Genomic DNA, 16,094 nt, shown 5'->3' with positions numbered 1-16,094 from the left:
TCTCCTGGGAAGGAGGACGCTGTTGAAATTCACCACAAGATGACGGCGCTCAATCTCTCTTACTTTCACTGTGTGTGTGTGTGGGGGGGGGGTTAATGGGGGGTGTCTTGGAGAATATATTCCTGTGTTTTAAAGGAATGTGTGAGCTACAGCTAATTACCACTAATTACACAATGCAGGGAGATATTCCTCTGCCATCCTGAATAAAAGTACCATTCAGCCAATTCTATGGCTATCCTGTTCCTGGGGATGGTCAGCTGGAGCCTTAGCTCCTGTGTGAAGCCTTCATTCACAGCCCCAGGCAGCCTTAGCGTCTCACCCCTGTGGGACTACCTCTGCTACTGTGCTTGTCATGTTGTGTTGTCACTGCTGTTTGCATGTGTGTCTGCTCACCACAGTCACTTGTTTTTAACTTACCTCTCCTCAGTACCTGGCACACAATAACTGCTTAATCAGAAGTTTGATGGACTAATTTCTTGTCTTGGATGCGGTAATATCTCCCACACCTTCCCTCTCACCAAGAACCATCCTGCGTATGTTTTGTGGACTGTGGTACCCCCAAGTTGGGAGGGAAGGACATACTGACTTTTGCCAGCTATTATGTACAACTTCAAACCCTTACTAACAACTCTTGAGATAGGCGCTATAATTATCCACACTTACAGAGGGGAAAATGAGTCTGAGCAAGATGTTTAGTTTTGCAAGGCTTGGAGCTGGTTAGTGGAGGAGCCCAGATGGCCAACAAATGAGAAATGAAATAAGCCTGTATGGCTTAAAACATGACAGGTACTGAGACCCCCAGCACCTTGCCCAGAGGGCAGAGCCACCCTCTAACATCTGGATGACATCTGGACTTCAGACCAATAGCTGAAGACAGAAAGGGAGGCTGGATTTCTAGAAACGTGGAAACAGAGAAGTCTGAAAAATGTAGAAAATTTGTCTACTGGAATAGATGACAGGAAGTTTAGGAGACCTCTCGTAGACATTCAGTGTAAGATTAGCCCCATGATCATGTGCCTCTGATGCTGTTATGGGGAATGAGTATTTGTACCCCACTTCTCATGTGGCCTTTGTGACCTGGAAAGAGATATTTCTTCTTATTATTAGTTTTTGGTGTCTGTGTATATGCTACAACTACATCTGTGTATATCCTACAAGTACTAGGAATTATAGGAAGGTAATGCTCTGTAACCCCCATGTACATCTTTGTGGTGATTTTATACCATTGAATAGCACAGATAGCATTCATTGGCTGCTGGTTGGCAGTCTGCAGACTCCCTGATGAAGAGTACAGTAAGGCATGCAAAAGTATGTGATACCAAGACTCAAGATCTGGGTACTAGTCCAAGGATACAGTGGAATGGATCAGTATAAACCCATTAAAAATCCCTGAAAAAATGGTATGAGGTATATTCTATGGTTATAGAGTTATATTTTCTTCCATAAGTCAATATACATCTACTCTATTTGATTGCTTGCCTGTCCTAAGTCCCACGATCACAAAGGTAATCAGACAGTTTCTGACTTGGAGGGCCCATAATGTGTGCTAATCAATGTTATGCTAGGAGAGAAGACAACCTAATCATGTCTCAGGGGCTCGGGGCTCGGAATGGTTTCTTAGAAGAGGAGTCATGCAGTGGGTGTGTCTTGAAGGATGTATGGAAGTGGTTGGGAGGTCAAGACTAGGGCTGGCAGGGAGCCAGGAATAACCCATTTCATATCCAGGAAGCGGTAAGCAACCAAGTACCAAGAAGAAGTCAGGAGGATGGAGCACAAGAGGAATCTGGGAACAAGGCTAGCAAAAACGTGGAAAACAAGGTAGGCTGGAATTGGGTGAAAATGGTTTTCCTGGCTCAAGTAAGGAGTGAGGGAGGAATATTTTGATTTATGGTAAACATTTTAATGTTAGTTTTAGAACTTGTCTTAATTTTTTAAATATTTTATTTATTTATTTGAGAAAGCAAGAGAGAGAGAGAGAGAGCATGAGCAGGGGGAGAGGTTGAGGAAGGGAGAGAAACAGACTCCCCATTGAGCAGGGAGCCTGATGCAGGACTTGATCCCAGGACTCTGGGATCATGACTTGAGCCTAAGGCAGATGCTTAGCTGACTGAGCCACACAGGCACCCCTAGAACTTGTCTTTAAAAGAAAATGAAAAGATAATACTGAACAGCAATCTTACCCTGGTGCCTCCTAGAAGCATTAGAATGGCTGCAGATGTTGTACCTGACACCACCTGTGAATGAGAGGAAGCATTTAACCTCCCCTCACTGCAATCTCCATCCACACTTCTCTCTCTCCCCAGCAGCTGAGAAGACTCTCAGCCTCTGCTTTAGGGATAGACATGAACGATGTCTTCAAGTGCTCTGCAGGCAATGAGAATCTGGGCTGCAGATCACAAAACTATTAACTTCAGTGACATAACAGAAAATGTTGTTTATTCAATACTGAAATAAGGTCAATTAACTATTTTAATAATCAATGAAAGTAGGCAATTAGTTTCTGGTCCCAATTGTTCACATATGTTGAATTCAACTGAGGACAGTTATGGTACAAATGATTTTTCCTTTTTTGCTCCTTTTTATAACTACAATTCAAACAAATTACTTCCTTAAATATTTGACTATACATATGTCCATATCCATCATAGATACATTGAACAAGAATAAATGTTTCTAACAGAATAAAATATGCAAAACTTTTGATGTGTGTGTGTGTTCATACATCAGTAAGTGCTTATATAAAAGGTGAGAAGGAGAAAAGCAGCCTCTGGCATCTGGGAGCTGCCTTAACCTTCACAGCTGGTTGTGGTGTTCACCTGTTGAACACAAACACTTCATAAAACACCAACCTCAGCCGGATCATTCTGGGGTGATGCTGGGTCAAGGCAAGCATAAGATCACTCTGTAACTGTATCTGAATAAAAACAGAAGCATGCACATTGTTCAAACTGCAAAAGATGACCAAACCCCCCCCCCCCATCGTGGCTAATATGAATGGCCACTATTTCTTTACCAGTCATATCTCCTGGCCTTGTAGATAAGAATAATTAAGATATCCATCATAGAATTATCCCCACTTTCTGATAATATCCATTCCAGAGAGCTGCCCATTTACACAAACCTTCCCCCACCTGTCACATGCCCCAGTGCTACAGTGTGTCTTTTCTAATGCCCTCTTACTGAGATGCTTCAAGTTTGCTAAATGCATCCTTGCTCTTTGCAATCAATCAAAAAACCCAACTTTGTTCGGTAACAAGTGTGTTTCTGGTGGTCTTTGGAAATTGACAAGCAGGTTATATATCACTTCTTCTAGTATCCATGGGGTGTTCAGATGTCTCCGTGAACTCAAAAACAGAAATACATAGAAAGAGTTCTTTCTGACTCTGAGATATTTAACTGAGAAAACCAATTAACCAAGTAAAATAAAATTTAAGGACTTAGAAGTTTTAAAAGGGTGTTTCTAAATCTTAGGATAAAAATGAAATATATGTATTTGTCTTTACTTAGAAATTAAGGAGTGCGACTTCATGTAAAAATTATTTCTATTTTCATGCTTTGTAATCCTTTAACAACCTGTTTTATAGTATTGGTAGACTTTTAAAAATTTTACTTCCCATAAAAAGTTAGACAACAGGGGCACCTGGGTGGTTTAGTGGATTAAGTATGTGACTCCTGATTTTGGCTCAGGTCACAGTCTCAGGGTTGTGAAATCGAGTCCCACAGTGGGCTCCATGTTGGGTGTAGAGCCTGCTTAAGATTCTCTCTCTCCATCCCTCTCTGCCCTCCACCCTGCTCATGCCCTCTCTCTCTCTCCTCCTCCTCTAAAAAGAAAAAAAAATTTAAACAACAAATGTCTATTCTAGTACTGATTATATTCACATTTTTGGAAAATGTATTTTTACCCATATTCTTAAATCTATTTCAAGAATGTTACATAAGCTATTAATTCTTTTGGTAGAATAGGGACAAATTTCACATACCCTCTTCCCTGCCAACTTGGATTTCCAGTTTTGTTAGAATGAGCTAATATTTTATTACTAAATTAAGAAAATCCTTTATGGCTTATATGTTTTCTTTCAAGAACTATATTAGATACATGCATTATGTTTCATAATATTAATTTAGAAATTGACTTTTAAATTTTAAATTTTATTTCTCCTCACCGTCTTTATGAAAGCCCACCCCACTTTTGAGGTCGTTATTTTTATTTATTTTCTTCCTTTCATTTGAAGCACTTTTGTGAGAAGTATTTTCAGAGAGGGTCTGTGGTTGGTTTGGCTGTCCAAGATTTCTGTTGCTCTTATTCCCCCAGAATAGCTTGGCTAAGATTATATTCTGTGATCATAATATTTTATTTATTTATTTTTGTCTCAAAACTTGGTGGCATCATTTCAATGTCTTCTGGAGCTTATTGAGACAGAGAAAAATTTTGTTATCAACCTAATTTTTCCTTTCTTTTACATTGCCTGATATAATGTAAAATGTATGTGTGTGTGTGTGTGTGTGTGTGTGTGTGTGTGTGTGTACAATAGCCTCACAAATCTTGTAGAGAATACAGTCCAGAGAGTTTCTGAGGTTTTGCTTGTTTTATTTCTTGTAGTAACATAGTCCACAGAGGAGAGGGAGACATTTATTCTGATTTTTTAGATAGTCTTTATGTGTTTGAACTATAATTTTTCATACACTTAATGACTTTTCTCCCCCGATGCTTACAGCAGGGAGATGGAGGGAGTGTTCTGTTAGAGACTGTCATGTCTCTTCAAATTATTTGGTCTCTGACAAAAGGAGAAGAAAAATGCCTTATTTCCTAGAAGTTTGGTTTACTAGAAGAGGTCATGTTATCAAGGGGTTGATAGGGAAGGAGCCTCCCTTAGATGTAGCTACCCTGCATGGCCATAGGAGTATGGCAAAACTGTCCTTTTCTGTATTTTGTGGCAGATCAATTTGTTGTCTTATTTGTTGTCATTGCTTCTCTCGCTGACTTCCAGGAATACCTTATTAGGAGTTGACTTTAATAGTGGTATTCCCTTGCTTTACTTTTCTGCAAATTTAATCCCAAATTAGAGCAGTGACTAGATGTTTCCTGTGTGGGGACCGGGTGTAGTTCCAGAAGTGGGGTGGAGATTTGCCCCTTTTGACTGTCCTTCCACTGTCTTTGCCACTCCAAGCCTGGAAAGATAAGTAAGTACTCTTCTGCTAGGAGAGGTGGTCTTTTCCTCTTAGTGCTGAGGTGAACTTTTTTTTGCATATGGAGATCCACAGATTGGTCCACATTCAGTGGCATTGGGCTTACCACGGTATCATACATATATCTCTCAGCATTTTGGGAATGTAACATTTGTGGTTCCCAGTGAATACGGATCTCTCTCTCTCTACTTTACATTTGATTATGCCATAGGGAATTTAGGAAGTTTAGAAGGTTTGGAGAATAGGTGCATTGGCTGACATGTACCACCTTGAACCTGAAGGTATAACTTCTAATTTGGATTTTAAAATTCTACTCCTGTAAATTTACTTGAATCTTCACTAGATCAAGATAGTTAAATAAATAACCTATATAGATTTAGATACATATTAGGTGACATTAAGTAACCATTTAAAAAAAAAAATAGTACATTGTATTCATGCATCTCTGGTCCTTCAAAGAGTTCTTTTCTTAGGTGTGACTGACCACTAGTTCTCTCCTAAAATCCTTTGTCCCATTTTCCACAGTAGTAGGATCTTAGCTTGGCACACAACCTCGTAGAATAAAGCCTGCTTATCTCAGACCCTTTGCAGGTAAGTTATGTCTTTGTGACTAAGTTCTGGCCAATACGACATAAGTTACACAGAAGTTACAGATGAAAAGCATTGGGGAAACTTCCTTAAAAGACAGTGTTTAGGTTACAGATGGCTGTTTAATAGAAACTTAGTGGCATAAAACAATAGTAATAGTTGTTATCTTTCATGGCTGCTGAGGGCAGAAAGAACTCAACTGAGGGCTTCCGACTGGCTGTCTCTCATGCAGTTGCACTCAGTTGCTGGAGCTGAAGCATGGAGGGCTGGCTGGGTAACTATTTTCCTGGAGTCCTGAGTCTCCTTCATGTGGGCTATTGGGCCACCAGGCTGAAGGTGTCAAGAACGAGAATCCCAGTGAGGAAAGCAAAGTTTAAAATTTCTTTTGTGACTTAGCTTGGCAATCACATAGTGTCAGTGCACCATATTCAGTCAGAACAATCACAAAATTTTCCCAGTTTTGGAGAGAGAGTAAATAACTCACCTTTCAATAAGAGTGTGTCAAAGGCACACCAAAAGCAAAACATATGGATTGGGATCTGTTGTTATTCCTACAGATGATGACCATGATGACCATGTGTCCTTTGTTCTCCTCACCTTGAATTTTTTTTTGGCGGGGGAGGAGTTAAGCCAGCTGCCTCAACAAAGATCTGCTACCCGTGGTCATGAGGCCAAAACCACACATGACAGAGAGACAGATAGAAGTTACCTGGTACCTAATACCACCAAATACCTTATCAACCATGGATCATCAACCTGAAATTTTATGCACAAGAGAAATAAACATCCTAGCTCTTAAAGCCACCCATGACTATTTTGAATTTTGGGTCACTTGGAGCTGAACCAGACCACCAGGAACACATCAGGGTCCTAGTTCATTAGTCTGCACATTGGAGCCTGAGTCACATAGCATCAAGTGCTCCTCCCAAACTCACCATGTGTCCCTGGTGTTCTTGATGTCCAAGGCTGCAATTCTCTGGTCCTCATTCTTCATCAACAACTAGCTTACTCCCCTCCTTCAAGTCCAACAACAACAAAAAATGCTCATCTTTTAGAAAGCTGTCTCAGATGCCTAGAGACAGAATTAAGGATGTCATCCAGCACATTCTCACCCTGTTTTGTGAGCCTACACTTAACAAATCCACACTATCTTGAATGACAGCTGTTAGCATATCTTGGAATCTCCTGCTGCCTTATAAATTTCTTGAGCATGAGAAGCATTTTACATTTATCTTTATTGTCTTCCCGCTTGGCAGTTTTCCAGAGCACCCACCTCAGTGTCCCTCATGCTCAATAAGGCTCAATAATTTTGTTCTATGAATCTCTATTCACTTTCTCCCTGATGATAGGAGAGAATTTTGTATTCATAATTTTGTATTCTTTTTTTAGAGAGGGCACTGTCTCTGGATTTATTTTTTCCTTGGAAAATATGAAATGGGAAATGTTCTATGAGGAGCAAGTAGACATTGAAAGAAGGAAATGTGAACACAGGTCCTGCAGACACTTGGAACAGGATGAGCAGTTTAAGAGAGACTAAAGTGTGGGATGCCTGGGTGGCTCAGTTGGTTAAGCAGCTGCCTTCGGCTCAGGTCATGATCCCAGTGTCCTGGGATCGAGTCCCACATCGGGCTCCTTGCTTGGCAGGGAGCCTGCTTCTCCCTCTGCCTCTGCCTGCCATTCTGTCTGCCTGTGCTCGCTCTCTCTCCCTCTTTCTCTGACAAATAAATAAAATCTTTAAAAAAAAAAAAAGAGAGAGACTAAAGTGAATGGCCAGTTTAGGGACTGGTGAGCCCATGTATTTTCTAGAGGGTGAAGCATTGGTGCGAACCAAACTTGAAGAAGTTGAAACCACATTTCTCACAGTCTCAAAAACCTGAATAAGGATCATGGACTTATTTTTTTTTTTTTTTTTTTTTTTTTTTTTTTTTTAGGAAGCAGTGATTTTTTTTTTTTTTGGAGGTTTGAAGGGAGACAAATGATATCATCAGATATGTGTTTATAAGTTGAATCAGGCCAAGTGTGTAGAGTATATTTGAAGAAACTGGGTTGGGGGTTGGAGATGGGACCCAACAATGGGAGGCCAGTTAGGAAGTTTTTAAAAATAGTTCACAAGAGACACAATATGGTCCTGAATTAGAGTGGTGGCCTACTATGACAGCAATGGAGAGAAGCAAAAACAAAATGTAGACCTATAGAATTCACAAGATGTGATTACTTAAATGTGCCATCAAAAAGGAGAGGGAGAGAAATATGATATGAGAAGAAGTAAATTTAGGCATTATTGGGGGGGTAAATGTGATAGTCAAAGACAGTAGGGTCAACATTCATTCAATATTTGACCAGCATTTTGTGAATATTTCATACATTCCAGGCAATCGGCCATAGTCTCTGATGTTGAGGAAACCCTTTTGCCAGGAGCCCAACATGCAAACAAAATATTGCTAGAGAGTAAGGTAATTACCACAATGAAACATAACAAAACAACACAACACACAAATAGTCCTCTTATTTCAGAATTATTTAGATGTGCAGGTCTGCTGCTTTGGGTTATGGGTTCTAGAAGAACAAAGCCATATATGGTTTGCATCAGTCCTCTTGAGTTGCCAGAAGTAGATCTATACAAAAATGCCCCACCTCTTTTAAAGAAGGAAATGGGACTTTGGAAGGATCTGGAAGACATAGGTTTAGGTGGGCATGGAATCTGAGGACTGAACAGGACTAGAAGGTTGTTGCTGGTTGCAGAAATCTTTTCTTACCTCTTTCACCTCTCCTTGGATCTAAGAACGGAGCTTTCCTGCTACACTAGTCCTTTTAGAAACCCAAAGCTGACTCTGTTCCCTTTAACCCCTGCTGTCACATGTTGATTAGCTAAAGGGTTTATTTTTTCCTCAGGGCATGGCATTGGTTCATCAGTTTATAATAAAAGATCTATGACTAGGAAGTACAGAAGTAGGGCAAGGGGAAGAGAGCCAAACAAGAAGATGGTGGTGTAAAAAGGTTGAAAGCTAAGTGGATTTCCCATGATGCTGTGGGAAAGAGAAAATCCCAAAACCCCCAAACCCTCCATATTTGTATTGTCAGCATTCAGACAAGTACCCACCTGCTACCAATTCACTGTGTGGTTTGGGCAAATCATTGCACTCCTCCAGGCTTTTATCAGCACACCCACCCACCATTCCTACTGCTATCCTAGGCCTGGTTTCCAGTTTGACCAACTGACATATGCAGACATTGAGGAACTTCCCAGGGAAAAAATTCCACTGCATATATAAGTGCAATTCAGTTGATTCAGATATGTCTGTCTGAAGGAGGGTGGGATGGGGTCTTGCAGTATTATAGGTAAGTATTGTTCTGAGGAATATGTGCAGGGGTGTATGTGTGCACTGGATAATGATGTAAAATGTTTTTCTTGTGTTGGTGCAGTCAAAAGTTTTAGAATCACCGGTATAAGGAAATGGCAGTTGGGGGCATCATGGAGAGAGCAATGGTCCAGGGAAGTGTCCTTGGTCCTGGGCATAATGCTGGGAAAGATGGGTCTGGACAGACACAGCAGTGAATGAGGATGGGAATGGCTACAAAAGGGAGCTCCTGACACACATGAGATATCCTTGGTGGGTCTCCCCTTCATGAAAGAACCTTGCAAATGTACTTACAAGTGGGTGAAAAGGGAGATTATGTAGGTCAATGATTCTGAGACCAGCTATAAATGGGAAATGGATTGTGAGTACAGTTCAGGAGGCTGGAGGAAATTTGGATTACATGCAGGAGGGTGGTTTATATTAGATCTGCAATGTCCAAACTTAGTTTTCCCTTTGGGTCTTTTGTAGCTATGAAACTCTGTGGCAGAATCCTGTGCAGAGGTCCAGAAAGAATTTCTGCAACATGCCCTTGCCTATCCTGGCTGTCCCTGAGTCCCATGTGCGGCAAGCTCTAAGCCTAATTTGGGAAGCCTATAATGACTAACACTGGTTCAGAAGGTATCTGTGGTCCCTTCTAGGGCAAATTCTTCGATTCTATGGCTCAGGCAAAATTCTGTGTCATTTATCAGATTGTGACTTCTTTTCAAAGCCAAGATTGAATTTTAGTCATCTCTGAATCCCTAGCACGGCACCTGTTACAAAGTGTTCAGTAATCGAGTGTTTGATGAAAGTGAGTCTTTTTTGCCTAGTTCTTTGCAACTCTGGGACCAACACAGTGCTCTTTGCAAAGTGAGTGCTTTTAAAAAGTTGACAGAATTAAATGAATCAAACCCGGCCCTGAAATTGTAGACGAAGCTGTCATGTACCAATACAGCCAGCAGAGGGAAGAAGAGTTCAGTTTAACAACATCTTCCGTCTCCCGGAGCCAAAGCAGCTATGCTCAGCCAGGGCAGCGAGAGCAGGTCTGTTTGTTTCATGGGATTAGGAAATGCACAACCAGAAAACGATGGAGACACAAAGCATGAAGGCCTGACACATTAATCGCCAAAGCGGGTCTAAGGAGGATTTAGGTTTGGTGGCAGTAGTAAACCCTTCAAAGGCAAAGCTAGGCCCACTGTGCTCAGGTTCTGCTCAGTCAAAGCAGGCCCAGGAGGTGAAAAGGATTGTTGGGGATGACTGAGTTAAGAGGATGAGAGAGAAGGTAGACAGGGGCAAGACCAAGGAAGATAGACGAGAAAAGAAAACACAAGAGAAAGAGAAAGGGAGAAGGGGCAGAGCAGAGTGAGAGGTGAGAGGGAGAGTGGCAGGTAGCGGTTTATGACTCCAGCATTTTCTAGAATTAAGTTCTTCAAAGATACAGGCTCTGCATCAGAATCTTTGCAGAGGGGACCCCAGCATCTATGCATTAAAAATGTTTCCTAGGCAATCGTGTTGTGAAGTCAGGCTCAAGAATCATTAGTCTAGACGAATATTTGTAATTTTGAGTGTGAGGAAATTGGAGTAGCTGTAGGGCTACTTTCCCTCCACAGGACAGCTCTGTGTTTGTGTAGCCCCTACCACACACTTCAAAGTGCAGGTCTTAGGATCAGCCTGAAGAGGAGCTTCACCATCTGTTCTACACTATTCTGCGGGACAGGGCTCTGGCTTCTCGCCTCACTTCTCAGACCCAGCTCTTCCATGGATGGCTGCCCTGGGAAGGTGCGTGGAAGACCCCAGATTTAACACCTTGTTTTTAGGAGGCAGGTAGGAAAAGAGAATGGAGAAGCATTCTCTGGGTGGCACAGTGGGGCAGAGCTCAGTTGTCACTTTACTGGGGAGCCCTGCTGAGAAGTCATAAATCAACAAGTGGGAGGCTTCTGGAAAGATTGATGGACCCACGATGAGAAAGGGAAATTGAGAGGACAATTAGGGACAAAGTTTCCTTACCTACCTCTAGTGCGACAGGAAATGTTGGAGTGGCAGAAAGAGTTGTGACATCAGCCCAGCTGCATACTGTGTAACCTGGGCCCTCTGTTGCCTTGTCCGCTTGATACTAACACACTCCATCAAATGTGACACACGATGCAGACATGGGCTCACACTGTTATTCACTCCTATGGTGCACCATGGACATAAGCCCATGTCAGTGGTCATGGATGTGTCCTCCTTAGGCCTTTCAAGAGATGTAAAAACTCTTAAAATTTCAGTAACTATATTAACATTTTTGTATTATGCCTTCACTTCATTCTTGGCATATAGGAATAATTATACTGAGCAGTGTTTAAAGGTTTCTCTTTCTGAAGCTCAGGGAGGACTAAGGGCTCCATGGATATGTGTTCCTGAGAGTGTCAGCAGTCTAGGGTTGGGGTATACAAGAGCATATAAAAGAAAAGAGACTGTTTTCTAATAGTCTTAGAACTTCTAGTAGTCACAGTTATGTGAAGTTCATGATGTTTATCCTACCTACAGAATCCATAGAGACCTCACATAGAAGGAGAGAGAAGTTTATCTTCATCCCAACATATATTTTTTATGGACTACTCTGTACTTCACATTTTTATGGTCTCTGAGGAGGATACAAACACAGCTGAGACAAGGTTTCTCCTCTTCTTACAGATTCCCAAATAATGGAAATATAAAATGATCTGTGAGAGTCTCTACTAGGAGCACAGGAGAAGGCCATATTGGTTCTAAAAGACTCTTGTAAACATCTTAGAATAAGTTGTCCTATGTCAACAGAGATGTGTTCCAGGTGGAGGGAGGTGCATGCACATAAAATGGATGCAAGAGACTTCAGGGTGTGTAGAGGAAGAGCAGGTGGCCAAGGGTACTGGGAGGCCTGGGATACAGGGAGCGACACAGAGTGACACTGACCGGGAAAGTCAGGGGCTGAGGAAACATGACTGTCAGGCTGATCTGCTTGAATTGAAGTGCTTGGTACTGGGGAGTCATTGAAACCTTTTGAGCTGGAAAGTGACAGGATAGAGACCAGATAGAAAAATTCTGCAAGAGACCAGTCTGAGATGTCACCACCCAGTCCTCCTCATGGAAAAAGTTAACCTTACAGCCTTCATTCATTAACACACTCATGCTTCATTATCTAATACAGTCACATTAGGCCAGGCTTTGTAGAAGTTGGTGAAAGCCAATTTGGTAGGAAAGTCTGACTCCTCTACCATCAGCATCTATAGAAGCACAAGCTGGGACTGCGCTAGCTGAAGTGCAGCTCAACAGAATCCCTTAGAGGATTGTAAATTTTCATTCTAGGGCTCCATGGTGATAAGGTTGCTATAGAAGGAAGGTACCTATGGAATTCTCCTGTACTCTACCATTTGGCAAGAAGTCTGCAGGCTCACCATAGACTGCCTCATCACCCAAGCCACAAACCACCAAGTTTGCCCTCTATTGGGTGGGTCATATACTCCAAATTGGTCTCCTCCCAACTTAAGTCAAACCTTGAGACAGCTATAAATCTGAGACAATTCAATAAATGAATTCACACTAAAGTGTTAATAGTTATGGAGTTTTGATGTCTATGTCTCCAAGGAAAAGTATATAAAAGAAAAGAGACTATTTTCTAATGAATTAATTCCAGTATCTGTGTGCTGGATTTCTATGGAAGAGATCTTCCTGGGCCTTCAAATCACATGTGCTCAGTGTGAGGCAGGCCTGGTTCCCTTGGCAGGTCAGAGCATCAGCAGGGCAATGAGCACCCAAAACCTGGTTCATTTTTGTCACCTATTGGCTTACAACTGGCTGTGTTCATCTGAGTAACAACAACAATAATAGGCCTTTATTTTTTACCATGTGTTATAGGTTACCAAGCACTTCCTCTTATATTGTCTGAGCTGGTTCTTAAATCCTATTTTAGCAAAAGCAAGGATTATCACACCCATTCAAAGCAGGAGAAAACTGAGAACTTAGGTCTAGGGGCCTCAGACATCCGAGCCAGGATGATTCCATTCCATTCTGATTCCATGTTGCTTTTCCCACAGCCTGAAATTCTCACCTTCTCCTCCTCCTCCACCTCCTCCACTTCTTCCTCCTCCTCCTCCTCCTCCTCCCTTATTCTTTTAAGATTTATTTGTTTGAGAGAGAGAGAGGGAGAGCACACAACCAGGAAGGGCAGAGAGAGAGAAAGAGGATCTCAAGCAGACTCCACAATGAGCACAGATCCAACGCAGGGCTCCATCTCACGACCCTGAGATCAGGACCTGAGCCAAAGCCAAGAGAGATAGATGCTTAACTGATCAAGCCACCCAGGTGCCCTTTTCACCCTCTTCTGATTGGGAAATAAAATATCTTTTCATTTGCAAAATATCCAGGAATCTTCATCAGAAACTCACTTCCTGTACTCTCAGGAATTTGTGGGATTTGAAGACATTTTAGAGAATGTCTGGATTAGTCTTTTGGGATTACCAGTGGTTCTTCTCATTTCCTTAACTTGATATCCAAACAAGCCATCAGCATGTCCTTCAAACCTAATCTGGCCTCATTTCCTTCATGGCTATCACTCCAGCCCTGAATACCATCTTCTCCTGCCTGAATTAGTCTGGGGAATATGGTTCCCAATAACAAGCGCAAACTACCTCCTCTTCCAAGGATACAGGCCCTGGGGGGCTTGTTGTTGGAGGCCTGGGTTGGGGAGGTATGAAATGCCTTTATGTTCAGCCAACCAGTTGGGCCACTCCTGTTTAAAGGAGAATGTGTCTCTTCCATTCTGACTCCTCTTTTCTCTTAAATGATTCTTGGGCTATGTCTCTGCTTCTATGCCTGCCCTTCTACAATTAATTATTTGCTTAGCAGAAGGCATTACTTTCAAAATATCAAATCAGGTCAGTCCCTTACTCAAACCTACCTTCCCAGGAAATATTTCCTTACCAGAGCCTTCAAGGTTCTATGTGATCTGACTCCTGCCTGGCTGGCTGGCCTCATCTGCTAGCCCTCTCTGATTCACCTACTCTGTTCTAGTGCCCTTGCCTAGGTATTTAGCAACTAGATATCTAGTTGCTTATATTTGAATGTACCAAGCATGCTTCCACCTCAGGGCCTTTGCACTGATTGTCCTTCCACCTGACAAGGAAATATCTTGTTGCAGATATTTGCATGGCTAGCTCCTTCACCTCATTCAGGTATCTGCTAAAATATTTCCTCCTCAGAAAGATATTCTCTAACCTTCACACTCTATATCTTGCATTAATGTTTATCAATTTGGACACATACTAATTAATTATTTGATGTGGTTATGTTTTGTCTCCCTTAGTAGGACTTTGTCTATCTAGTTCACTGCTAAATCATTGACCTCTCAGCAGTGCAGATTCTCAGTACTTATGTGTGCAAAGAATTTGAGTGAATCAATTTTACAGAAGGAGAAACTGAGGTCCAGAGTGGGGAGGGCAGGTCAGTAGCAGAAGCAAGACTCAAGAGCAAATGTTCTTTCTAATAGGCCTATGAAATGTTCACTGCTCTGGCCTCCTCCTTCATATTATATAAAAGCCAGAATCTTTTTCCATATAAAGTCCTCATTTTGCGAAAGAAACAGCATTTTTATATCACAATGCAGTCTAGTTTGTCCCTTTATTTCTTCAAACTTAAACTCTTTGATTTTTAAGGCTGGAAGGAACCACAAAAATTACCTATCAAGGCTTTTATCTTGCAGATGAGGAAAGCAATGACCAGCTGGATCACGGCAGATCCAGAACTGGAATGTAGGTCTCTCAACTCCCAGTACAGACACTTTGTACTTCCCTGCATTGCTGAAGGTTGAGCATCTATATCTGCTCACAATTTACTCTTTCTCATTAAAATGGGTTTCTATGCCTCATATTGGCAAGTAGTCACCCCCAAATGTACATTTCATATGGTGGTGGAATATTGTTTCCAGGTATCTATCACATGGAAGAGACCTGGATGCTTTCTGTAGACACTTGGCTCCTGGCTGCAGGATGTTCAGCCAGGTATCTCTTGCATCCTAAGAACAAGGAGGGGGGTGTGAAAGGTTCTAACATGGAGTAACACCTTCCCTCTGAACTTGCCACTTCCTGGTTGCAAGCCTCTGTGAAAAAACTTATGCTCTCAGGCCCTTAATTTTCTTCTTTGGGAGATTGGGCTAGCATGCCCTAATGTGCAGATGAGGAAGTACTTTGTGAACCACAGAGGGCTGCATAAGGATGGGGAGAGGTGATTCCTGGGGACCAAGGGCTGAAATAGCTCCTCAGTACAACCTCAAACCTCTCCCCCTTCCAGGCTTTGGAACTTGGAAGAGAAGCCCTGGAGGTTGGCTGCAGAGGGCTTAGGTTGGGGAGGTATGAGGTTCCTCTGGGCTACATCAATGTTTATGCAAAGCTTGATCATGGAGGCTTTTAAGGAAGAATTCCTGTCCTCTTTTGTCCTGGCTTGTCTTCTCCAGTGGTTCTTAGATGGTTAACAATGCAAGGATTATAAAACAAAATCAAACAAAAACAAATCCCAGAAATCAACTTATCCACAGCCCTAGCACTTCAGCAGGGCTATGAAGAAAGTAACAAGACCCAACTACTCCCATATAACTATTTACATAGCTAGAGACCTTGAGTACTTTTCCTGAGAATCAGGAGAGGGAGGGAGAGGCTAGAGGCAGAGGCTAGGGTAGATAGATATCAGCCAGGCTGGATGGGAAGGGAAGTGCAGAGAAGGAGAGAAAGAGCCAGATCTAACCAGACTGAAGTCAGAAAATGATGGCAGAGAGGGGGAGCTGCAAAGAGGAGTGAGGAGAGGGGATATAAAGAGAAAACAAAAAGATAGAATAGGAAAGATCCTGAGAGAAAGTCAGAGAAAGGTTAGGGAAAAGGAGAAAGAAGAATGAGAAGCAAGGACAGAGGCAAAGGATAAGGACATGGGAAGAGAGGAGCAGGAGTCTGGGGAGGGGAAGTCATAGAGATC

The sequence above is a fragment of the Lutra lutra genome, chromosome 1 (genome assembly GCF_902655055.1).
Source record: "Lutra lutra chromosome 1, mLutLut1.2, whole genome shotgun sequence".
Classification (NCBI taxonomy): Eukaryota; Metazoa; Chordata; class Mammalia; order Carnivora; family Mustelidae; genus Lutra; species Lutra lutra.
The sequence above is the reverse complement of the archived record's forward strand: the minus strand, read 5'-3'. Positions refer to the sequence as shown.